The sequence below is a fragment of the Eriocheir sinensis genome, chromosome 8 (genome assembly GCF_024679095.1).
Source record: "Eriocheir sinensis breed Jianghai 21 chromosome 8, ASM2467909v1, whole genome shotgun sequence".
Taxonomy (NCBI): domain Eukaryota; kingdom Metazoa; phylum Arthropoda; class Malacostraca; order Decapoda; family Varunidae; genus Eriocheir; species Eriocheir sinensis.
Window position 1 is genome coordinate 21141535 of NC_066516.1, and position 26209 is coordinate 21167743.

Consider the following 26209-nt stretch of genomic DNA (forward strand, 5'->3'; position numbering starts at 1 on the left):
GAGAAAGATGATGATAAAAAAGAAGAAGAAGAAGAAGAAGAAGAAGAAGAAGAAGAAGAAGAAGAGGAGGAGGAGGAGGAGGACTGAGAAAAATAAGAAAAGGAGAAATAGGAATAGGATAACAATAAAAGATATAAAAAAGATAAAAGAAAATGAAAATAGCAACAACAACAACAACAACAACAACAACAACAACAACAACAACAACAACAACAATAATAATACAAAGAAAACACAAAAGAAAAAAACAATGGAGACGAAGAAGATGAATCACGGAAGGGGAACGGAAAGAAGGAAGGAAGGAAGGAAGAGGAGGCGATATACACCGATCACGTGAAGAGGGTAAGAGGAGATTTGGGAGACGCGCACCTCCTGACTCTCCTCCTCCCATACGGCCGCGCAGCAGAAGAGTGACTCACGCCCTCTGCTCGTATGCCCCAGTGCCTGCTTCATGGCTTCTCCTTCCCTTTGTGTCCTGCCCTGCTGAGTGTTGATGGCTTCCTACCTCCTCCTCTTCTTCCTCCTCCTCCTCCTTCACCTCCTCCTCCTTCTGCTGTGCCTATTCCTAGCATTGAAGGCATAGTGATTAGTTTGTTTTTGTATCTATTAATGCATTGCCTTTTAACCTTTTTTTTTTTTTTGGTTGATGTAGAAATGTTTGGTTCGGTTTAATTTCACGTAGGTTCGTATTTTCAGACGCTTTCGGTTCTCACAATAAATATTTCGAATGTCTTATGAGTGTTTTTTCACGCTATTTTTTTTTTTACAACAAAGGAGACAGATCAAGGGCACACAAAAAAGGAAACAACAATAAAAAAAAGCCCACTACTCGCTGCTCCTAAAAAGAAACAAAAGAGGTGGCCGAAAGAGGGGTCAATTTCGGGAGGAGAGGTAGAAGCCTTGTCAAATTATCACTATTGGGTCATAAAACTGCCCATGGAAATACACATAACCTCTACGAAAGTCTTATCAAATGAGACGTATAGCATGAGATGGGCGACCTGCAATTTTTAAAGTTTTGCGTAAATCGTGGTTTAAAGGGACCGTCAGGTGTGTTCGAAAAAAAAAAACCAAAAAAAAAACCCACGTAACTTCAGTCCTACATATCATTCGCTTTAAGGTTGCTTCCCTTTTAAATTTGCTTCACCATACGATGCAACAAGAATTCAGCAGCTACGAGATAAGAACATAAGAACATAAGAACTTAGGAATCTGCAAGAGGCCGGTAGGTCTGTACAAGGCAGCTCCTTTGAACCTAAGCTCCCGTGAATCTACCCTCACCTAATATCACTGTCCATGAATTTATCCAATCTATTTTTTAATGTGACAATTGTACTGGCATTCACCACATCACTGCTCAGCTTGTTCCACTCATCCACCACTCTGTTAGTAAACCGTCCCTTCCACAAGAAAAAGCTTATTTGGTTTGGTCACCCTATTTACACTAGACACCTCAAATTTAGTGTGTGTGTGTGTGTGTGTGTGTGTGTGTGTGTGTGTGTGTGTGTGTGTGTGTGTGTGTGTGTGTAAGACGTGAAATATTTGATACGGGTCTGAATTGAGGTGCCATGATTCTCAGGCGCCGCGGTGATAAGGAACTTCATTATACACGAGGGATCAGTCAAGGCCTCTTTTCTCCCCCTGCTTCTATTTCTCCTCCTCTTTCGTTTCCTACAATTACTTCCTTGTATCTCGCTTGTTTATTTTTTTTGTTTGTTTTCACTCTACGAGCTTTTCCTCCTCTCTGTCTTTTTGTTCTTGTTTTTTTCTTGTTCTTCTCTTCCTTTTCCTCCTCCTCAGGAGGAACGACTCAAGCGACTCAATCTCTTTACATTGGAGAAAAGACGCCTACGAGGGGATATGATTCAAGTCTTCAAGTATCTAAAAAAGTTCAATAACGTCGATTACTCCAAATTCTTTGAACTGCAAACCAACTCAAGAACTAGAAATAACGGTTTACCCATTCAGTCGAGTCGATGTAACACAGACATTGGAAGGAGTTTCTTTTCAAACCGAGTCATCCGCCACTGGAACAATCTTCCCTCAGAAGTAATGAATGCGAATACCATCAACTCCTTCAAATATAGAATCGACCGTCATTTCGCTGCGTCGGGAGTAAACTGAATAACGAGGGGCCTCCATCTGCTCCTCAATATCGAGGTGCTTTCATCTGCTCACCAAGCCCCAAGTGGCGATCGAGCAGATTAAATCACCCAAGCGGGCGACCTCGTAATGAGCCAATAGGCTTTCTGTTGCCTGCATTTCCATGTTTCCATGTTTCCTCCTCTCCTCTTCCTCCTCCTCCTCCTCTCACTGCTTCTTCTCTATTTTCCTCACAAATAACAACCACCGTTTTACACCTCACTTCCGCTATTGTGTGATGCTGCTAAACCATATTAATCAAATGAAACCTTCACTTCACAACGACCCCCCCCCCTCTCTCTCTCTCTCTCTCTCTCTCTCTCTGGGTGGTTGAGGGGGGAGGGAGAGAGGGGATGAGCACGTGTGACATTCGTGCTCGAGAAGGACCTTGAACGAGGCAGGGAGGAAGGAGGGAGAAGGGAGGATAAAGGGAGAGGAGGAGGTGGTGCTGGGGTGGCGAGGTGGAGGCATGGAGGGATGGGAGGGAAGGGTGTTGGGGTGGAAGGGAGGGTAAGGCGTGGGCTTTAAAATGTATAGCAAGGAGAAGGGGTGGAGGGAGGTAAGGGAGGTAAGGGAATGCAGTGGAGGGAGGAGGGAGACGGGGCTGCAGGTGGGTGAGTGGATGGGGTGGATGAATGCATGGAAGGAATGGACAGAGATGGATGGATGAATGGAGGGAGTGGATAAGGGTGGATGGATGAATGAAAAAAGTGGATAGGCTGGATGAGTGGATGTATGGATGAAGGAAGAAGTGGATAGAGGTGTATGGGTGTATGGTGGAAGGAGTGGATAGGGTGGATGGATGGAAGGATGAAGGAAGGAGTGGAGAGGCATGATGAATGAATGAAGGAAGGAATGGATAAAGGGTGGAAGGAGCGGACAGGGGTGAATAAATAAATGGAGGAAAGAGTGGATAGGGGTGGAAGGAAGGAGTGGATAGGGGTGGATGAATGTATATATGGAAGAAGGAAAGTGAAGAAAAACATTCGCTTGTGATAAACGCAGCGACGAAAGAAAAAAAAAAGGGATGTATTGAAAGATGGAAAGGAAGGGAAGTTGAAGGGAGGAAAGAACAGAAGAGGGAAGAAAGAAAGAGGAGTTGGAGGGAAACGTATTTTAGGGCTAATTTAGGCTGGAACACACACACACACACACACACACACACACACACACACACACACACACACACACACACACACACACAGAGGAGGAATGGAGTGTAATGAGGAGGGAGAGAGGGAGGGAGTGACATTCAGATATGAGAAAAAGAAACAGGAAAAATACCTGGCTTCAGAGTATTGACAAACAACATCAAATCAATACATGCAAGCAAGAATATAAAGAACGACTGCAAATAATGAGATTGATTGAAAGGGATTGTTAGTCATTTGAACCGACGATGATGAGGATGATTTCTGATGCATATGATGAGGCAAAAAAGAGATCACTGAAGACGAGTCGCCGTGAAGGGCACTTGAGGATCGATTCCAGGCGACATTTCATACGATTCCCGGAAGAAGAAAAAAACAAATAAACAAATCACATGTTTTTTGAGAAGGTGAAGCGAAAGGAGGTTTGTCAAGGGCACGGGATCAGACATACAGATATATAGATAGAGAGATAGATGGGAAGCAACGTTGCCAGATTATCGTACTCTGCCTCTTATGTTCGCCGATTTCCGCCCCCAAAACTGCTTTCAGCATCCAAATAACTGCCTTCATATATGGTTATCATTTAAATGGTTAATTATTGGTGCTTCTTGGTAACAGTTATGGGCCAGAAACAGGTTAGTACGCGGCTCTGAGTACGATAATCTGGCAACCGTGATGGGAAGATAGATAAATAGATAGGTAGATATTTAGATTAATAGAGAGAATTATAATTACATCCACCACCACCACCAACACCACTACGATTGCTTCTACGAAAACAACTAAAACAATAATAACAATAAAAACAACATTTCAACACCAAAACAAACAAAGGCAATCACAGAAAGAAGAAGACGAAGAAAGGAATGACGAACTGAAAGATTGGGCAAGAAGTTTGGAGGAGGAGGGAAGGAGGAAGAAAGGGAGGAGAGGAGGGAAGGAGGAGAGGAGGGGAGGAGGAGAGGAAGGGAGGAGGAGGGCTAAGTTAGGACGTGCGACAGGAGGACAACAATACGACAAGGAGGAGGAGGAGGAGGAGGAGGAGGTGGAGGAGGGAGAAGAGGTGGAGGTCGCCGCGCCTTCAGCTCCACTCCACCGGCTCCTTCCACTGCCTCGCCCCCGTCCACCACCCAACCCCCGGGCGCTACCACCTCCGCCTATCGCCAGGTGTTCGGTCAAGGTCACCCCGACTCAGCGCGGAGATACGTGAAGGAACACCTGCATCGATCACGGCCAGGTGAGGCGGAACATGTGACGGCCAACACGTGATAGGCGAGTGTGTGTGTGTGAGATAGAGAGAGAGAGAGAGAGAGAGAGAGAGAGAGAGAGAGAGAGAGAGAGAGAGAGAGAGAGAGAGAGAGAGAGAGAGAGAGAGAGAGAGAGAGAGAGAGAGAGAGAGAGAGAGAGAGAGAGAGAGAGAGAGAGAGAGAGAGAAAGAGAGATAGAGATAGAGAGAGAGAGAGAGAGAGAGAGAGAGAGAGAGAGAGAGAGAGAGAGAGAGAGAGAGAGAGAGAGAGAGAGAGAGAGAGAGAGAGAGAGAGAGAGAGAGAGAGAGAGAGAGAGAGAGAGAGAGAGAGAGAGAGAGAGAGAGAGAGAGAGAGAGAGAGAGAGAGAGAGAGAGAGAGAGAGAGAGAGAGAGAGAGAGAGAGAGAGAGAGAGAGTGTGTGTGTGTGCCATGACGCTTCCTGAATCCCAAGAATATGATATAAAAAGAAATTAACCCAAACAACTGAGCAAACACGAGCACGCGCACACACACACACGCACACACACATGCAAACACACACACACACACACACACACACACACACACACACACACGTCAGCTGCAGAATAACACTCACGTCCGACAAAGATATACACACTGAAAATAATAAAACGCAGAGATATGGGGCGATAAGGAGTCAAGGTGAGGGTGATGATAATGATGATGATGATGATGACAGTGTTGCCGCCGCGCCATCCACTCACGAGGCGACAGACAGACTAACTCACCAGGGCCAAGGTTAACCGACTGACTAATGGCTCCCCTCTCCTTTGGTCCCCTCCACCCCCCCATCTCTCCCCCTTCTCCATGTGTGGGTCTGGTATGTGGCTCCTCAGTGCCCCCAAACTTTACTTCGCATCAACTGGTCACCTTTACCTGGACTGACCTTGGCACTCCCTCTCCCCCTCCCCCTCCCTTTATGCCTGGTGACCCCCCTGAGTGGATTAGTTCGCAGTTCCGTCCCCCCGTGGCCTTGACTTTTGAGGCCTCACCCCTAGAGACATATAGTGACCTCCAACCTCCCCTTTAACCGGAGGCTTTAAATATATAACATCACGTGACCGCCAGCCCCCCCCCCAGCGTGTATCACCTCTTCGTATGACCCCAGATGACCTCGCTTTAATTCCCCCGTGAGGTGTATGTGTGCTTCTGTGTGACCTCAACCGCCCTGTTACTAAGTCTATAAATATCCCAGCATGTGCCTTGTGACCCTCTGTGGATGAGCTCATAAATGGCCTTGAACCTTATGCCCCCTAGAGGATGTGTGTGACCTCGTGTGACCTCTACCTTTCTCTTTAACTTAAGCCTTTAAATATACCAGCAGTAGTAGGTAATGGTGACAGTGACGGGACCAAAATAATTCGCAAGCATAATCAAGAATTTGCAGCCAAAAAAAAATGACGTCGAAAAATTTTTGTACGTCGAATTTCCCGGCCGGCCGTGCGGCCAGTCAGCCGGACGGCCAGCCAGCCGCGCGGGCAGCCAGCCGCCGAGGGGACCTCCCACTACCCAACCGGGGAGTGGTCACAAAAAAGTGACCATTCCCCCCCACCCACCCACCCACCCCACCCCAAACACCCACCACCTTCCACGCCATCGTGTCTCCCCGGAGGCCTGAGCGTCACCCTCCTGCCGGGGATTGGTTAGGGCGTCCTTTCGCGCCGTGCCGGGCGTCGCCCTCCTGCCGGGGATCGGTTAGCGCGAGCGGTGACGTGTTCGGGGATCGGTTAGGGCGTCCTTTCGCGCCCTCCTGCCGGGGATCGGTTAGCGCGAGCGGTGCCTTGTTCAGGGGATCGGTTAGGGGCGTCCTTTCGCACTGTGCCGGGGCGTCACCCTCCTGCCGGGGGATCGGTCCTTTCGCACCGTGCCGGGGCGTCGCCCTCCTGCCGGGGGATCGGTCCTTTCGCGCCGTGCCGGGGCGTCCTTTCGCCCCAGTGCCGGGGGATCGGTCCTTTCGCACCGTGCCGGGGCGTCACCCTCCTGCCGGGGGATCGGTCCTTTCGCACCGTGCCGGGGCGTCACCCTCCTGCCGGGGATCGGTTAGCGCGAGCGGTGCCTTGTTGGGCGGAGGCCTGTGGCTACCTTTCCCCCTCCCTCTCCCTCTCCCGCTATTGATTTTTTTTCCAGTTTGCCAGCATGTGTGCGTGTCCCCCTCTATGCCCTACCCCTCGCGAGCGGTGACTTGATGGTCAGTCTGAGGGTACCCCTCCCTCTCCCTCTACCCGCTATTGATTTTTCAGTTTGCCAGCATATGCGTGTGTGTGTGTGTGTGCGTGTGTTACTGTTGATTTTCATATTGACTGGAGTTATATCGATTGTCTTTTCAGTGAGGGGAAGGAACGGAAAAGTAGATTTTATACATTTTATTGAAATATAGTGGAAAAAAAATGGTATGACAAGTTATTATATTACCTTAATCTAGTCTATTTTATTTGTTCTTTCTTAATCCAGGCTAATTTGTTCTTTCTTAATCCAGACTAAATACATGCTAAGCCTAAAAACAAAAACACACAATCGCCATAAAAAAAAAGACATATTACAAACTCACACCGTACAGGCTCAAAGAAATACAATGGAAACCCACCCATCCTACCCTTTTTTTTTTTCCCTCCCCCAAAATAAATCCTAATTGAAAGAGACATATTACAAACTTATGTCGTACATGCCCAAAGACAGCCCATAAAAGGATGACAACACGAGTACATATACAAATGAAGAAAAAAAATACACAACACAAGCACATATATATATAAAAAATAATACACACAGAGCGAGTACATATATAAAAAAAAGATTGTTAAGCACTAAATATAGGACTCACAGATTCGGCCACCATATGCATCTCTAACTTCCAAGACATTAGTGAATTTTATTCGCTTCCACTCATAAAATCCATAATGGATTTTAGTAACTTCCACCACCCACCCGCCTATGACACTTCCAAGAAAGGTCAAGGGGTATGTCAAGTCAGAAGTGGGCGCGGCCCATATAAAGGAAGTGCTTTGCCTGAAACCTAAGATGTACTCTATCAAATTGCATGATCCCTCAAGCGGCGAGGATGCAGAAATAAAAAAAGTTAAAGGGGTACCTCACTATAGTTTGAGAAACTATAATCATGAAAAATACAGACAGGTACTGCAAGGGGCGGGGGTGGACAAGGCACGCCTCTATTGCATCCGCACCCTGAAAGGTCAGGTATGCACTACCTCCATTGAGAAGGCGACTTTAAGCGCATTAGACAACAAAAAGAGTGCATCTGCTCTCTGATGACAGCATGCCGGGTAATCTCGTGTTTTTACGAGAGATTATGGCCACCCTGATTTACCTGAGAATCTGCGTCAAATGCGGAGGACATCTCAAACTGCTTCTACTAGTTGAGCCACTGCTGCCACTACTGCTAGTACTACTACTACTACTAGTAGTACTACTCATAATGTTGTCGGGGATACTTTAAGTGAAAGTGGTGATGAGGGTGTGTATAGTCATGGAACTAGACCAGTGGCGTGTAATCTATGGAGAAAAAGATATAGGAAATACAACGTAGAGAACGTTAATCGATCAAACAAAAGAAAGAGGAGAGAAACCAATGTCTTCCCATCGCGCCAGCTACCAGCAGCGTCAACATCATCTCCACGGTCGCCTTTATCCTCACCCTCCCCAACACCGAGAATGGCATTGAGATTCCTCCCCACCGGGCTGGGTTTCAGACAAAGGAGCCCACGCGAGTGGCTGTAACGGCGACAGAGCTCGCGCTAAAAGCAATCATTGATCTGTTACTTAAAAGCTAAAGCCTAAACCATAACAAGCTCAGTCTTTATCGCAAACATGACGAGCGCGGACGAACATATAATATACCTTAGTAGCCTAGGATGCCGCGATCTTTATCCCGACAACGTGCCAGGTTCATTTAAAAATGAAATCATACCGTTAAATTTACACCCCGACCGAGATTATCAGGTTGCCTTACACGGTATTTTTATTCCTAGAGAAGTATACACCCTCCATCGAGAAGACAAAGAAGCCATAGTGGAAGTTTACACAGAAACGCTCAATGACACCTCAGGAAAACAGTTGCGGTACTCGCTGTCTCCCTCGAAAAATATAACGAGCAAGCAAATAAGCGCAATTGTGGCTGACCTTAATACATACTGGCAAGCTATATTAAATGGAGTGTTTGGGTTTACAAATTACAAGGATTATTTTGATGGAGAAGGCGGAATACTGAGTTGGACCAAAATTTTGTATGCTACCACAAACGCTCTATAGATGGCTGCGGTAATCTAAATTATTGCAAAATAAGTTTATTATTTAAGCCCAGATTGGCGGCTATTCTTGGATTTATTCCTAATCATTACTATGATATATTCGTCACGGATGAGGAGTCACATTACTCGCTTCGCCAGGTAAATGCCGATTTCCGCCAGACCCCCACGCCGACGTGGACTATCTCCACCTCTATTGCGACATAATCCAGCCCACGCGATTTGCTAGCCAAACTGTGAACATTTTAGCCACTCTCCCTTACGGTGGGAGTAACAATTATTACTCAGTGCAAAGACCTCTGTATAAAAAGTTGGCGAAGAACGCTATAGATTCAGTGGCGGTAGTGGTGACGGATCAGTATGGACGAAAAATATACTTTGAAGAAAACCGCTCGGCCACGATCGTCTTGCACATTACACCCACCCACCCTCTCTTTAAAATCAGTGGGCCAGCAAAAACGCTCACTCATGGCGAGACTTTTGCCATGGAAGAGTGTTATGGGGAAGACCTTATCGATTTATTTCCCCGCGAGCGAGGAGGGAGGATATTTGTGGCCGGTGCGTCAGGATCTGGGAAGACACAGCTAGTGACGCGACTTGTGCGGAAATATTGTGACAAATTCTATCGAGTTCTTATTTGCGGTGCAACACATCATCCCATTCAAGACTTGCCAGAGCTGCAAAATAAAGTAATACTTAGTAAGGACATTATAGACCCAGAACAGGAAATTGATCTCTGTCAGAAAAATAAATCTATGTTAGTAGTATATGACGATAACTTTTACGCGCTGCCAATGATGAAAGCGTCGCCAACGTTTTTATTAAAGGCAGACATCTTGGCCTTAGCTCCATACTCATTTCTCAGAACTTATTTATGCAGGGAAAGTATGCGCGAAGCATATCCCTCAATTGCACTCATTTCGTTTTGCTTAAACAAAGAGATCTTGGTCAAATTGAACTTCTAGGTCGTCAATTGTATGGTCGTGACAGAGCCCAGGCATTTCTCAGTATCTACAAGCGAGCTGGTGCGGAAAACCATACGGCTATCTGCTGGCTGACGTCTGCATAACTACCCCCGAGGTCCTATCGCTGAGATCAAATATAGCGAACGACGGCTCCTGTGAGGTTGTGTACTCGTGGAGAGAGTGAGCGATATGCTAGCCCCATCCAAGACACGTCTTTTAAAGTCACTTTATGAAGACCCTCAAGTACCTGGAGGCTTATGGAGTGAGGCCTTTATTTTTAGCAGCGAGAGCCATTGAACCCGACGTTTCTATGCGCGATGTTGAACAGTTTATGGAAGGTTGCAGAACACACACATTACATAAGATACAACCCCATAAGTTTAAGCGACGCGCTATTCTCAGTCCCAAACCGCGAGTTATCATAGCAGCAGATCTCGCGGACATGAAAGAATTGTCCCGCTTTAATGGAGGTCATAATTACATCTTAGTCTGCGTTGATGCATTTTCCAGGTACGCCAAAGCCCTGCCTCTTAAACGTAAAGATGCAAAATCGATGGTAATGGCAATGAAGACATTGCTAGAGGAAGACGCTGCTTTCAGTGGGGTCTCTAGGCTCTGTGTTGACCGAGGCAAAGAGTTCTATAATCGTCCACTTCAAACCTATTTGCAAAGTAAAGACATAAAATGTACAGCGTTTACTCCCAAGAGATAAAAAGCAGCCTTGCTGAGCGATTTATCAGAACTCTGAAAGGTCGAATATATAGGTATATGACAGCACAATAAACTCGAGTATATTTCCATCTTGCAGAAGGTACTGAGAGCTATAACCGCACGCCTCACGCACGTCTAGGAAAACCCCAGCCGAAGTACATGCCATGAAGGACCCGCGAGGAATCATTCGTCAGTTTAAGAAAATGCATAATTATAAAACAGAGAAAAGCGTCAAGGTAAAGCCAGTCGTGTGCTGAACATCGGGGACTACGTTCGACTCGTGGGCGCGGATAAAGCTTCTAAATTTAACCGAGGCTTTCATATCCAAAACACAGAAGAAATATTTAAAATTGCAAGCGTGGATTATCGACAGTCCCCATTGGGTTATACCTTGCAAGATTTATCCAATCAACCCATCCAAGGCTTGTTTTACAAAGAGGAGCTTATCAAAGTTCAGCTACCGGACGTTTTCCCGTCAGCATAAAAAATTGAGAGTGGTGAACGTTCGAAAACAATTTTTTGTATCTTGGTTGGGTTATGATCCGAGTCAAGACTGTTGGATAGACGCTCAAGATATTTCCTAATGACCTCGAATTCACCAACAAGAAGAAAAAAAAAAGCACCTCCCCTCGCCTTTGTTCACAAGGATCTTGTTTTGTTGTTGGCTAAACTCTCCCCCGACAAGCGGAAAAAAGTAATTGCAGTGTTGAACAAGAAACATATAGATTGCTTGTCAGAAGTGTTTCTAAATTTCCTAAAGACTAATCTTACGCGAAATACAAAGATTGTGAAATCCCTGAACAAATATAAAAAACACATAAGGAAACTCGCCAACAAGGGGTAAGTACACTAAAAAAAAAAATACTGCGAACACAGCGGGGCGGCGCTATACTCTGTGCTGTTACCTCTGGCAGCTAGTGTCATAACTGGTCTTTTAACAAAATGAAGGAATATTGTCTCATCCCGAAATCAACAGCAGAACAATTTTTACTCAAGTCTTCTACGGGGAGCCGTAACATAAAACGAAACAGAAAGACGGACGAGGAAAAAAAAGAAAAGAGAGTGCGGAAACCGTTGTCGGGTTCGACGGTCAAGGCGTCAACTGCATTAAAAAATATAAAGAGACGCGCGCTGCAAGATGTATTAACCCAAAACAACCACCCGCCATCTATAGCGGCCATAGGTCCTCGCACGACGTTCCCCACCAATACTATCGATTCGAAACCCGCCATAGATAACAGGATTGATGTTAGAATGAAAGCAGCTCAAAGGGATTATGCCAAAGCTTTCTTAGCTCTCATGAAACATACTCCAGGAATTACATGGGATACAAACGGAAATCTTTTGAGCCCCATTAATAATTTTAACGTCATTGATATATTGCAAACCTTAAGTGACGTCAACAGCAAATTAGGCTTCAAAGCTGATGATATACCATTTATTAAAATGCTTTTCCACAACACAAACTTAGATCCCTCATTTATACGCAATAATAAGGCAAGGAAGCAACTGTTTGGAGGAGGAGGAGGAGGAAGGAGAAGTGCCCCAATTCGGGCAAAGCCACGCCCCACGCCTTCTTTCTCCGCCCCCGCGCGGATGCCGGGTATGACATGGGAGAATTATCGCGTATAAAAAGGATTTTGTTTTGGGTGGGATATAGGCACTTGTGTGACCTCGCGGACAGGGAGACACTAAGCGTGAGTAAGAGCGAGAATTAATATATATTTTTCTATAAACATGTCAGATTATCCCATCATTCCTGTGAAGGGCGAATGACCGATCGCCAGTTCATTGACGACAGTGTGTGTTTAGTAGCCACCATCAACGCCAGCAGTTTTAAACTTAGCGGTATAGCCAAGGACTTGGCTGAAGTGTATGGCTATGCTAATCTCTTTGAAAATCGGAAACAACTTTATAATTTGAACAGAGTCGTTTGGAGTGACAGACCGAATGTGGGGTCGCGGGTAGTGAAGGAACCACCCACGGAATCAAATTATCCCATTGTGGTGGGTATGGTGACTCAATTTTGTCAGGGTGAATCTGTAGAATATAATGACGTGTCAAGATATTTTATTGAAACCAGCAGAGATATGCATTATGTGAACGGTTTAATGTCGGACACCAAGCAAAGCAGACGCGATAATTTTAAATGTTGCCTCAATGAGCTTGGTGATTATGTAAAGCAGAAAAAAACATTCGAAAAGTCATTTTTCCTACCGGCGTAGGACGAAGGTGAAAGATGGATCATGAATGGAACGTGGCCTACTTGAAGGAGTTAAGGTCTTTTGCCCACCAACTAGATTTGAATAACGTTAAGGTAATGCTCTTGGGGCAGGAAGAGGGGACGAAGAATCTCCCGCGAAAGCCTCAACTGCCGGGGATGGGCGACAGACACATACCACTGTGTAGCTATAAAAATGACGTTTTATATTTGTTTTAACTAGTGGTCATGCAGTCATCATCGCGAACAGTGTTTCTTCCGCCTACGGAGGGTGAATTTTCAAGTCTTTTGAGTAGCTTTCCACATCAGGTGGGGGGTGGTTTTGGCAATATTCGAACTGTGCATTTTGCCCATCCTGCAAGACTACATCAAAGAGGTGGTGGCATTTTTAGTACGCTCGCAAACCTAGCCAAGAGTGTAATGCCCTTTCTATTCAGAACCGTTAAGCCCTCAGGGCTTAAGTTTACTCAAGATGTTATCCAGGATGTGAGCAGTGGACAAAGAAATGTGAGAGGCGCTTTAATGAAAAGAGGTATTGAAGCCTTAAGTGGCGTAGGTGCTAGAATTATTAAGGGAGGAAAAAAAAGAAGAGTTACTTCGCGAAACAAGAAGAAAAAAAATAATAATAGGAAAAGTAGTTGCAAGAGAAAGAACAGCGATGTGTTTGATATAATTTAGTAATGTAGAGGTGTGGTGGACACTCGTGAAAAAAAAAAAAGGGTGGGAAGATTCTGGCCCGCGCGTGCGTGGGCTTGCCATTTTTTCATTAGCGAGTGGTCTCTTATCAAGTTAACATGTCGCCGTACCCGCGACCACCAGTGTCTTCATTAGTATATAGCGGGCGACGAAAGCGACAACAGCATGGCCTCCGCCGCTCCCTCCGTTCCGATTTCTGATTATGCGCTCAGTGTGGTTGACGAATTCCCTAGAATCAACAGACAACGCCAGGTTGAGAGCTCTATTGCGTCTAAAACTCTTGTCGACATTTTACCTGTAAATTTGTCCAGCCACGCCCGGTTAAAAGATAAGTACCTAGAGTTCCGCGTGCCGGGGGTGAAGGGGTATATATCGATCTTGCTAAATTAATTCTTGAGTTGAAATTAAGTGTCACTCAAGCTGATGGACAAACAAAAGTCGAGGAGGCTGTCAATGTCGAATTCTGCAATGGCACTGCTAATACCATGTTCAAATCAATTCAGGTGTATGTAGGCGATCAAATGGTTGAAAGTAACCCATACTTTAATTACTGGTCATTCCTAAAAATGCTCACCACCTTCTCCACGTTAAAACTCAAATCATTCGGAGAAATAGGAAACCTCCTCAAAGATAACAGGTCGGTGGAGCAGGCGTGAAACCTATGACGCCGCATACTTCACTAGCCTTGGGAGCAAATACAAGAGACATTTAAAAGATATCAAAGATCACGGTCTTCATCTCACCTTCCCATTAATGTCGGACATTACTTCTTGTGATCAGTATTTATGCGACGACATCCCATTGAGAATAAGGCTTGAGTTAGCTAACGAAGCTTGGTATTTGAACACTGACGGCGATGGGAGTGCTGTGCGTGCCCATATTGATTTTGCTAAACTTTGGGTCACCAGACTCAACCCTATCCGTCAGCATTGCTTGCATTAAATAAAGAATAAGATACAGGAAAATAACGCGTACAATATTTAACAAGACGTTATATAAATCTCTGGTTCTCGGCAAACAGCAGACAAGTATTGTCTGTGACCAACCGTGGGGAAATGTCATTCCAGAGCGTTTATATATCGTTATGGCTGACATGAGGGCCTTTTCAGGTGTATATAATAAAATGGCTTGTATTTCAAGAATGCTGATTTGTCTGAACTAACAGTCTCTGTCAATGGTATGAATATGTATAAAATACGGTTTCTTTTCCCCACGAGTGTACGCGAGTCTATTATGATATTTTAGATAGTTTAGGAGTAGAAAATGACACTTTGCTTGATTACGATAGCTTTAAGAAAGGAAGGACAGTGTTTGTTTTAGTTTGTTACTGGAAGACTTACGAGGCACAGTGCCTCTTGAACACAGTGGAAACTTACGCATAAGTCTTCAGCTTAAAAAAGGCTTGGATGAAAATTTAGTAATTATCTGTTTTGGGGATACAAAGGGAGTGTTGTCAATCAACTCGGAGAGGCACGTGTCTTGCGACACTAGAGCATAATGAATAATCAACAAATTATGAAAGCTCTACAAGGAAAACTTTATCACAATAATATATATTTCTTAGGCTGTCTTCCCGCTGACGATGTAGCGAAATTAAATCTAAGGAGTGAGTCAGACAAGCCCATTGTCTTTATTGCTAATGTGTTAGGCGCATCGCAAGCTTCGAAAATGGGTCACTGGGTGGTGTTCTTTGTTAGTGATAAGTGTATATATTTCTTCGACACATACGCCCTGACCCCATCATTATATTCTAAGTACTTTCGAAGTTTCTTAAATAAGCATAAAGATTATCCTGTTTTTAAACTTGCCGCAAGATTACAGTCGGACAAAACTCTGGTGTGTGGCGTGTATTGCATTCAATTCGTATACTTATGTAATAAAATAGGCTTAGAGAGGACTAGTCAGTTTCTGAAAGATAATTATGATTTAGGAAATTTTTTGAAGAATGACAGAAAGGTGTTAACATATGATTATATAATGATTAAATGCCCCATGTATAAAAACATTTTGTCAATCTAGTCAAGGACTGACTTACAAGCATTGTATTTCTAAGATATGTGGCTAACTTATTAAATGCTACAATGTGTGTGTGTGTAAAAAATGTAGAGCAGTAGCATGTAGCTTATTCATTTATGGCGTGTGTGTGCAATTATATGTAGTTATTAAGAACAGGATTTTTTTTTTTCGTGCGATGTGACCGGGTGGGTGTGAGTTTGTTAACGCTTTCCTATGTGTATAATAATGTAGAGAAGTAGTATATAGCTTATTCATTTATGGCGTGTGTGTAGTTATATGTAGTTATTAAGAACAGGATTCTGTTTTTTTTTTCGTGCGACGTGACCGAGTGGGTGTGAGTTTGTTCACGCTTTCCTATTGTTCGGAAGAAGAATGGCTTGTGGTTTTGGGCATGTGCGCGCGTTTGCATACATGTGGGCGTGTCCCCTATAACCTGGGGTAGCCTCGAAGAAGAAAAGGCTTGTGGTAGTGTGCGCATATGCCCCAAATAACCCCGGGTAGCTTAGTCAGTCCCCTAACGTTGCGAGAGGAGCGTCATGGAGGAAGTCTTCGCCGTCATGAACTTACAACAACAACAACAACAACAACAACAACAGCCCCACGCTGCCGCTGCAACTCTTCATGCTGACGATGTTGACGATCAGATAATGGGTCAAGCCGCATTAGAAGTTGAAGCCATGGATAACACATCCCAAGCTGAAGCCGTGGATAACACATCACATCCCAGAAACGGAGGTGAGATATCCGCCTCTTGTATTTTTTTTTTCTGCGCGCACAAGCGCTGGTGTGTGTGTATTTCTTATTCATTGTGTTTAAAAAATATATATATATATATATTTCTTGTCATTTCAGCGGATGTTGGTGGTGGTGAGGTGGGGGATGTTCCAGAAACTCCCAAGTCTACCGGTGAACATATCACGGGCGAGTCATTGGGCAACAACCGCGGCGCGTTGGGAGGTGTCGGTAAAATGGGGCGGCGTGTGCTGAGGGAAGGATGTGATACCTCCATTACCAGTGTCTCATCTGAAGAACGACCCACCGGACAGCGTAACGCATAGTAAGTATTTTTTTATTCTTACAAAAGAGAGAGAGAGAGAGAGAGAGAGAGAGAGAGAGAGAGAGAGAGAGAGAGAGAGAGAGAGAGAGAGAGAGATTGATTTTTTTTTGTCTAATAATGTTTCTCTATCTTTTCATAAGTCCACGGCAACAACAACAGACACGCTTCGGTGATGGTGTGTCTTGACTCTCCGTCGGGCGCTGAATCGCGAGAGCGGCGGCGAAGTCGTCTGCAGCAAAAAGATCATGAAATGCGTCAATCACGACTGGAAAAAAAAATGCAGCATATGGCGGAAGTGTTGCGGCCGCGCCCACTTACATACCCCGCTTGACCTTTCTTGGAAGTGTCATAGGGGTGGGTGGTGGAAGTTACTAAAATCCATTATGGATTTTATGAGTGCGAATAAAATTCACTAATGTCTTGGAAGTTAGAGATGCATATGGTGGCCGAATCTGTGAGAGTCCTATATTTAGTGCTTAACAATCTTTTATATATGTACTGCTCTGTGTGTATTATTTTTATATATATATGTGCTTGTGTTGTGTATTTTTTTTCTTCATTTGTATATGTACTCGTGTTGTCATCCTTTTATGGGCAGTCTTTGGGCATGTACGACATAAGTTTGTAATATGTCTCTTTCAATTAGGATTTATTTTGGGGGAGGGAAAAAAAAAAGGGTAGGATGGGTGGGTTTCCATTGTATTTCTTTGAGCCTGTACGGTGTGAGTTTGTAATATGTCTTTTTTTTTTATGGCGATTGTGTGTTTTTGTTTTTAGGCTTAGCATGTATTTAGTCTGGATTAAGAAAGAACAAATTAGCCTGGATTAAGAAAGAACAAATAAAATAGACTAGATTAAGGTAATATAATAACTTGTCATACCATTTTTTTCCACTATATTTCAATAAAAATGTATAAAATCTACTTTTCCCGTTCCTACCCCAAGACAATCGATATAACTCCAGTCAATATGAAAATCAACAGTAACACACGCACACACACACACACACACGCTTATGCTGGCAAACTGAAAAATCAATAGCGGGTAGAGGGAGGGGTAGTGGTACCCTCAGACTGACCATCAAGTCACCGGTAGGGCATAGAGGGGGGACACGCACACACATGCTGGCAAACTGGAAAAAAAATCAATAGCGGGAGAGGAGAGGAAAGGTAGCCACAGGCCTCCGCCCAACAAGGCACTGCTCGCGCTAACCGATCCCCGGCAGGAGGGTGACGCCCGGCACGGTGCGAAAGGACCGATCCCCCGGCAGGAGGGTGACGCCCCGTCACGGAGCGCAAGGACCGATCCCCCGGCACTGGTGCGAAAGGACGCCCCGGCACGGCGCGAAAGGACCGATCCCCCGGCAGGAGGGCGACGCCCCGGCACGGTGCGAAAGGACCGATCCCCGGCAGGAGGGTGACGCCCGGCACAGTGCGAAAGGACGCCCTAACCGATCCCCTGAACAAGGCACCGCTCGCGCTAACCGATCCCCGGCAGGAGGGCGCGAAAGGACGCCCCTAACCGATCCCCCGAACACGTCACCGCTCGCGCTAACCGATCCCCGGCAGGAGGGCGACGCCCCGGCACGGCGCGAAAGGACGCCCCTAACCAATCCCCGGCAGGAGGGTGACGCTCAGGCCTCCGGGGAGACACGATGGCGTGGAAGGTGGTGGGTGTTTGGGGTGGGGTGGGTGGGGGGTGAATGGTCACTGTGACCACTCCCCGGTTGGGTAGTGGGGAGGTCCCCTCGGCGGCTGGCTGCCCGCGCGGCTGGCTGGCCGTCCGGCTGACTGGCCGCACGGCCGGCCGGGAAATTCGACGTACAAAAATTTTTCGACGTCATTTTTTTTTGGCTGCAAATTCTTGATTATGCTTGCGAATTATTTTGGTCCCGTCACTGTCACCATTACCTACTACTACCAGCACGTGCCTTGTGACCCTGTGTGGATAAGCTCATAAATGGCCTTGACTGTTTAAGCCCCCTAGAGGACGTGTGTGTGACCTCGTGTGACCTCTGCCATTCCCTTTAACTTGTGCTCTTAAATATGTAACAACGCGTTGCTTCACCCCCTGTAGATTACCTCCCCACGGCCTTGGTTCCTTCCGCCCAAGACCCGTGTGTGGCCTCCTCTGCTTGGCGCGTGAGGTCTTTACTTAATCCTTTGTCCTGCGCTGGGAGGGCCGGGACACGTGACCCTCCACACGCGGCACTTGTAGGCCCTCGAGGCTCAGCGGGTGACCTTGACACCGGCACATGACCACCTCCAGGCACGGGGGATCTGCAAACTGACTTAACGGCCCTCGCACGCCTTTCTTGACCGCCGCCGCTATTCTGCTCCTCCTCCGCGATCCCTGAGTCCTCCCTCCTTCCTTTTGAGTCTCTGTATTCATTCGCCGCACGTGTTTGTATTCGATGTAGCAAAGAATCACACCGCCTCCGTCGCCCCCCCCCCCCCCCCGCGCCCCCACTACGGGCTTACGTTTTTTTGTTTTTGTTTTGCCTTAACCCGGTAGCAGCGACGGGCCAAATTTGTGGCTTTACCGTGTAGCAGCGACGGGCCAAATTTGTGGCTATACCGTGTAGCAGCGACGGGCCAAATTTGTGGCTTTACCGTGTAGCAGCGACGGGCCAAATTTGTGCCATGATATAAACCCCCCAAAATAGATGATACATAACCTGATCACAAATACTTTGACATATATTATGAAATGGTTTGTGTAAGAGATGATTTTTTCTCATTTTTCTCGCTTAGAGGGACCATTAAGAAACATGATCCGCGCTGCTACCGGGTTAATGATGGACAAACCAACTGGGGGCAAACAGCAAAAAGAAGAAAAAAAGAGAAATAAATAGACAAAGTGAAATAGAAAAAAATGAAAAATAAAGACCCGTATATTTTGCTGGTCTGTTATTTTTACGGTCATGAAGAGTGCTTTGAGAGGGTTTAAAAGCGACGGACGAACGAAAGAGGGGCAAACAGAATAAAAACATGAGTGAATAAATATACAAATGAATAAAAAAATAGATGAAAAGAAATACCTTACCTTACCTTTTGTTTTTAGTTAAAGGAGGAGTGGTTTGAGAGGATTTAAAAGGATGGAGGAACGAGACAGGGACAAACAACAACAAAATATGAATAGATGAATGAATGAATAAATATACAAAATGAAGTAAAAAATGAAAAAAATACCTTACCTTACCTTTTGTTTTTACCTTAATGAACAGTGCTTTGAGAGGATTTAAAAGGATGGACGAACGAAACAGGGACAAACAACAACAAAAAATGAAAAGATAAATAAATGAATCAATATACAAAATGAAAAGGAAAAGAAAAAAAAAGAAAGGATTCGGACATTTTGCTCACCTAATGTTTTTACCAGCAGTGCTTTGAGAGGTATTTAATTAAAGGGACGGAGAAGCGAAACAGGGTCAAATACCCCCCAAAAAAAGGAAAGGAAATAAAATAGAAATAAAAAAAATGATTAACTAGATAATAAAATAAAATAAATAAATAGATGAATGAATAAGTATATATATAAAATGAAATAAAAAACAAGGAACAACAAACAAACAAGATCCGTACACGATGCAGGGGGGGGGGGGGGTACAAACACCATTACGAGTTAACGCTTTTTTTTTTTTCTTTATTATCTTCCATTACCGAAGCTTTGGACGGATTTGAGGGGACTCTGAACGGACTTACGCACGGACGGACGGACTGACACGGACGGACGGATCAGCGCAAATAACAACATGAACTCTGTAAAAAAAAAAAAAAAAGAAAAAAGAGAGAGAGAGAGAGAGAGAGAGAGAGAGAGAGAGAGAGAGAGAGAGAGAGAGAGAGAGAGAGAGAGAGAGAGAGAGAGAGAGAGAGAGAGAGAGAGAGAGAGAGAGAGAGAGAGAATCCCCTACCATCACGCCACGGTACGGTAGTTTGTCGCGCTCGCCCTTGCCACATCATAACGAAGTCGACGAAATAACAACAACAACAACAACAACAACAACAACAACAACAACAACAACAACAATAACAACAACAACAACAAAATGAAGTAGAAAAGCGTGCAAAATTCCGTCTCATAGTGAAATAACTCGTGTTTTTTTTTTTCTCCCTTTAAACCTGCCTGATTGAGTTTTGAAGAACGAGGAGGAGGAAGAATGAGGAGCTTTGAAGAATGAGGAGGAAGAAGAAGGAAGAAAAAGAATGACGAGAAATAGGAATGAGGAGAGAGATAAAAAGTTAGGAGAAAGAAGAATGATAAAGAAAAAAGAATGAGGAGCAAGAATTATGCGGAGAAAGAAGAATGAGGAGAAAGGAGAATGAGGAGGAAGAATCAGGTGAAAGAAGAAAAGAGTGAGGAGAAAGAAGTATGAGGAGAAAGAAAATGAGGAGAAAGAAGAATGAGGAGGAAGAGTAACAAAACAGGATAAAAAACTGGTAAAACAGAGAGAGAGAGAGAGAGAGAGAGAGAGAGAGAGAGAGAGAGAGAGAGAGAGAGAGAGAGACAGACGAAAATGGACTAGAAAAAAGATGGAAAGATGCTCCTCAATATAACTTAGAGAGATGGACACACAAACACACACATGAACATACATACAGACAAACAGACAGGCAGAAAGGCAGAGTTAAAGGAGTTTGTACCCACGCGTGCCGCCCCTCATCCCCACCCCTACACACACACCGGAATCACGCAATGACGGGCAATTTGGATCCATCGGCAGCGGCGGCGGCCTTGACACGCGCGGCGGAGGAGGTGGCGGGGGTGGGGGGTGGGGGAGGGGGGGGACTCTATCTGGCGCGGCCCACGTGACACCACCGCCGCTATCGCCCGTGGGAGGAACCAGATAAAGCCACGGGGAGGGGGGAGAGGGAAGGCTGTTATTGAAAGGAGGAGGAAAAGAGAGGCAGGAAAAGGGGAACGAGGGTGATGATGATAATGAGGAGAAGGAAAAGAGGAGGAGGAGGAGGAGGAGGAGGGGAATGATGAGGAAAGTAAGGAAGAAGAGGAGGAAAAGAGAGGAAAAGGAGGACAAAGAGCATGAGGGCGAGGATGATAAGAATGAGGGGACATAAGGAGGAGAAGGAAGAAGGGAAGAGGAGGAAGAGGAGAATGATGATGAGGAAAATAAGTTGGAGGAGGAGGAGGAGGAGGAGGAGAAGGAGGAGAAGGACAGTCTAGAGAGTGATAAAACGGGAGAGGGCATTGTTGTGAGGGACACAGCATAATAATGAATACACAGAAGGGAAAATGAGGGAGGAAAATATACGACGACGGAGATGGACGGAAAGAAGGAGATGGAGGAGCTGGACCGTGAGGGGCAGTGAAGAAGAAAAGTTGGAAAGTTTCGTTTAGTCGGCGCAACATCTGTGGTCATATGCCGGAGAGAGACAGAAGGGGAAGGAATTATAGGGGCGGAGGAAAGTAGAAATGGAGGAGGATGAGTATGGATATTAAGGGAAGAGGAGGAGGAGGAGGAGGAAGGGATGGAGGAAAGGAGAAATGGAGTAGGATGGGGTGCTAAAATGATGAGTAAGGAAGGGAAGTGAAGAGAGGAGGATGAGGAGGAAGGGATGGAGGAAAGGAAAAATGGAGTAGGATGGGGGTGCAAAAATGATGAGTAAGGAAGTGAAAAGAAGAGAAGAGGAAGAGGAGGAAGAGGAGGAAGAGGAGGATAGACAAAAAAAAAAAAAAAAGCGGTGATATCTAACGTGTCATCCAAAGTGCTGCTCTGCTGGCAATTATTCACTCGCTCAAGAGAATTAATTTTGTGGACGAATAATTCAGAGCCGAGGATAAGCACCCCCTTCCTCCCTTTCCCTCCTCCCCCCTTGCCCCTCACACACAGCGGCGAGGGTCGAGGCCACCATACACACACACGCACACACACACACACACTCGCGGGGTTCTTGGAGTCAATAAGGTTGTTTTCATCAGCTTTACAGAGTTTACATTTAACACTAATGGCGCTTCTGATTGGCCTGCGTCACCTGTGTGTGTTTTTAATTACACCATTATACCTGTGATCACCACCTTCCAGTGTGACCTTGGTGAGCATACGAGCAGATAAAAGTGAAAGATAGAATTAAGAGAAAAGGATTGCGATAATTATATATAAAAGAACGATTATTTCGCATTATTAACTCAAATTCAAGTCGGTATAAGGCAATTATTACCCCATCTGCGTGTTTCAAGGCCTTCGAGTACGTAAGAAAATATGAGAAATGTATTAGAAAAAACAGGATAGTAATTAATATAAAACCACAGGTGTTTCGCATAACTAAATCGAAATAAAATCGGTAACAGGCTTTAATATCATCACTATCTGAGTGTTTCAAGGCTAGAGAGCTAAAAACAGAACAGGGACAAGGTAATTTTTTTTCATGCAGTATCATATGTAAGCGTACGACAGTCTACTTTTCTCATACACAGTGACTGGCGAGGGTACGAGAGTTTTATCAGCCTCCAGGACCCGTATTCTCAAACCTTTTTGCGCCCAATTACATATATTTTACAAGGCTTTCCCAGGCGTTTCGGGCATTTTCTGGGGTAGTTTAATGGCCCTGGTGGTTGTTTAACTCTTCTTCTGTACCATGAATGTGAAAAAATCCTTATGAAAGCGCGATTAATCTCCCTTTTGACCTTTGAAAATAGTTAACGTGCGAGGTGGAAGCGTCTGAGAATACCGCCCCACGTCAGCGACTCGCCCCAAGAGGTACACTTTCGTAACTCGTGTATAATCTTGCAAGGGTAAAGAAACTGATTATGAGCAGAGTCCGTCACGCACTGAAGCGGCGGGACCCATATTCTAAAACAGTACGTGGATCTGTTCGCTTGGGGCGGGGAGGTTGGGGAGGAAAATGGTGGAGTGAAGAAGGGAGGAGAGGGGGAGAGGATAAATAGTGGGGAGGAGAAAGTCATGGATTGAAATTGAGAAAGGGAGGCACACACACACACACACACACACACACACACACACACACACACACACACACACACACACACACACATTTTTCAGGAGGTTTTCATAGAGGTTGTGTCAGTATTTCCATGGGTAGCTTTATGAGCCTAGTTTGCGCTTTTAATTCCACTTTTGGGATGGAGTTTATATTCTAAAACAGAACGGGTCTAACACACACACACACACACACACACACACACACACACACATTTTTGAGGCGGTTTTCATAGAGGTTGTGTTAGTACTTCCATGGGTAGCTTTATGAGACTAGTTTGGCTTTTTAATTCCACTTTTGGGACGGGGTTTGTCAGAAGTGTTGAATTTTCACAATTAACTAAGTCGACCTTTTACAAACTAAACCGTAAAAAGTGGAATAAGAAAATCAACAAAACCAACCAATCACGACGTTTTTTGCTTGCACCGACACTTAATTTTCCTCCTCTTCGAATCTCCTTCTTGGGCGGCGTTGAGGCAGAGTAAGACTAACACCTCTCCTCCCGAAATTGACCTCTTTCGGCCACCTCTTTTGATTCTTTTTATAGGAGCAGCAAGTAGCGGGATTTTTTTTAATTTTGTTATTATTGTTTCCTTTTTTGTGTGCCCTTGAGCTGTCTCCTTTGTTGCAAAAAAAAAAAAGCAAAAAAAAAAAAAAAAAAAAAAAAAACTGATAAATAACGAAAAATAAACCGCCTAAATAAAACGGGTCAGTAAAGACAAACCAACCACATTTTTATTGATGGTGACTAATAATACGTTTAATGCTCAAAATGGGTCACGAACAGCGTTACCAAATTATCGTACTCAGCCACTCAGCACATCAAATTTCCCGGTTTCTGACTTACAAATATCGTAAACAAACACCAATAAGTAACGCTTTTAACGATAACTTTAACTGGAATCTCGTTATCTGTGTGGGTACGAGAGTTTTGGGCACTGGAACTGATAAATGCGATGTTTTGAGTACGATAATATGGTAACGCTGGTCACGGAGGAAAGAGAACCTATGCATAAAATAAAAAATAAATGAAATAACTGGGTCACAGAGAGAGAGAGAGAGAACACGGCGCAAAGAAAAGACCAGCCGGCACGCTAGCAACAGGCAGGGGGGGGAAGCGGAGAGCGGGGATGATATTAAGGGAAGGCGAGGCGAGGGACAAAGCGAGGAGAGGTTCATTCCCGTTTATCTGATGTTGAGTTCTTTGGCGTCGCTCACCCGTTCACCCGCATCCCAGCAACATCCTCTCTCCTCCCTCCCTCCCTCTTCTCTCCCTCTCTCTCTCTCTCTCCCCCGTCAGCTAATGGATCACATAACAAGGTGTCGGAATGTTGTTGGTCGTGCGTCCATTCTATCAGCGGGTCATCACTCTCTCATTACCTGTCCTTCACTCCGCTTCACCTGCCTCGAGTTAGAAGAGTTCAGACTGCACCACTCACCTTCAATCTCTCTCTCTCTCTCTCACACACACACACACACACACACACTTACAAAAATACGCGTTTACATAATAAGGGTGAGATTTATTTGCTCAGAGTCTGGTTAACAGTCCTTACGTAAAAGCCTGATGTGTGTGTGTGTGTGTGTGTGTGTGTGTGTGTGTGTGTGTGTGTGTGTGTGTGTTTCTTTTACTGTGTTTGATATTTTCGTGCTCTCTCTCTCTCTCTCTCTCTCTCTCTCTCTCTCTCTGCACAGCAACGCACTTATTAAACTCACTCAACTCTCTCTGTGTCTGATTTCCTACGCACGTGTCATCCTCCCCCTCCTCTCCTCCTCCTCCTCCTCCTCTTCCTTTTCCTCCCTCCAGTATAGGGTGAGAGAGACAACCAGCCATTAATCACTATCTCCGCTGCCTCGTGCCCTCCCTACCACCAACACGACAACCTCATGCAACCCCAAAGCACTTGTAGTTATGTAAGAGGAGGAGTGAACACTGCTTGGCTTCATTTTTATTTAACTTTACTGGCTCCCTTTCCTCTCCTCTCTACGTGTCCTTGACGAGAGCTTGAGAAGGGGAGAGAAGAGGGGAGACAATGGGAAGGAGTGGAAGGAAGGGAAGGGGAGGAAGGAGAGAAAACGAGGCAGAAGGAAGCACAGATGATGGATGATGAACGCCCGAGAGAGAGAGAGAGAGAGAGAGAGAGAGAGAGAGAGAGAGAGAGAGAGAGAGAGAGAGAGAGAGAGAGAGAGAGAGAGAGAATCATAACCAAATACATCCTCCTCTGAGTCATCATTCCTCACACAAATCTAGTCCTCTCCTTCTTCGTTCCCTCTCTCTCTCTCTTCCTCCATTCCTCCACACCACCGTCCCTTTCACCCCTCCTTTTTCCCTTACCTCAACCGCAGCTGACATCCCCCTGACACCCCCTGACATGGGAACCATAACATATTTTCGCTCCATCGGCTCCCCGCGGCCCACACAGCTGTCAGTTCAAGGTCACCTGAATTACAAATGTCTTGCCAAGATGGAAATGTTTTGACGCTCCGGTTGCCAAGTGGCCGAAGGAGGAAGAGAGAGTGAGTGAGTGAGTGAGGGCATGCGTGTGAGGGGAGGAGAGGGAGGGGGGAGTGGTGAGGGAAGAAGTGTGGCATGGTGATATTACTTGAGGGGAGAGTGAGTGGCAGACAGCAGAGGGAGAGAGGAGGAGAGCAGAGGAGAGGGAGAGTTAGGGTGGGGGGTAATGAAAGTGAGGATGTGTAATGGAAGTGTACGGTAAAAAAGTGACATAGTAACAGTAAGAAGTGGAGTAAAAGAAGTGCATGGG

General features: G+C 45.3%; 1 long non-coding RNA gene across 5 annotated transcripts in view; it reads right to left on the reverse strand.

The window, feature by feature from the left end:
- The window catches only part of LOC126995674 (uncharacterized), a 279072-nt gene that overhangs the window by 58130 nt on the left and 194733 nt on the right, over positions 1 to 26209 (reverse strand). For 2 of the 5 annotated variants that reach the window (XR_007750640.1, XR_007750639.1), the window contains exon 1: positions 18570 to 18933. The exons of the other annotated variants lie outside the window; for them this stretch is intronic. This is a non-coding gene — a long non-coding RNA (uncharacterized LOC126995674). Of the gene's footprint in view, positions 1 to 18569; positions 18934 to 26209 lie in introns of those variants that run through there. 5 annotated transcript variants of the gene reach the window in all.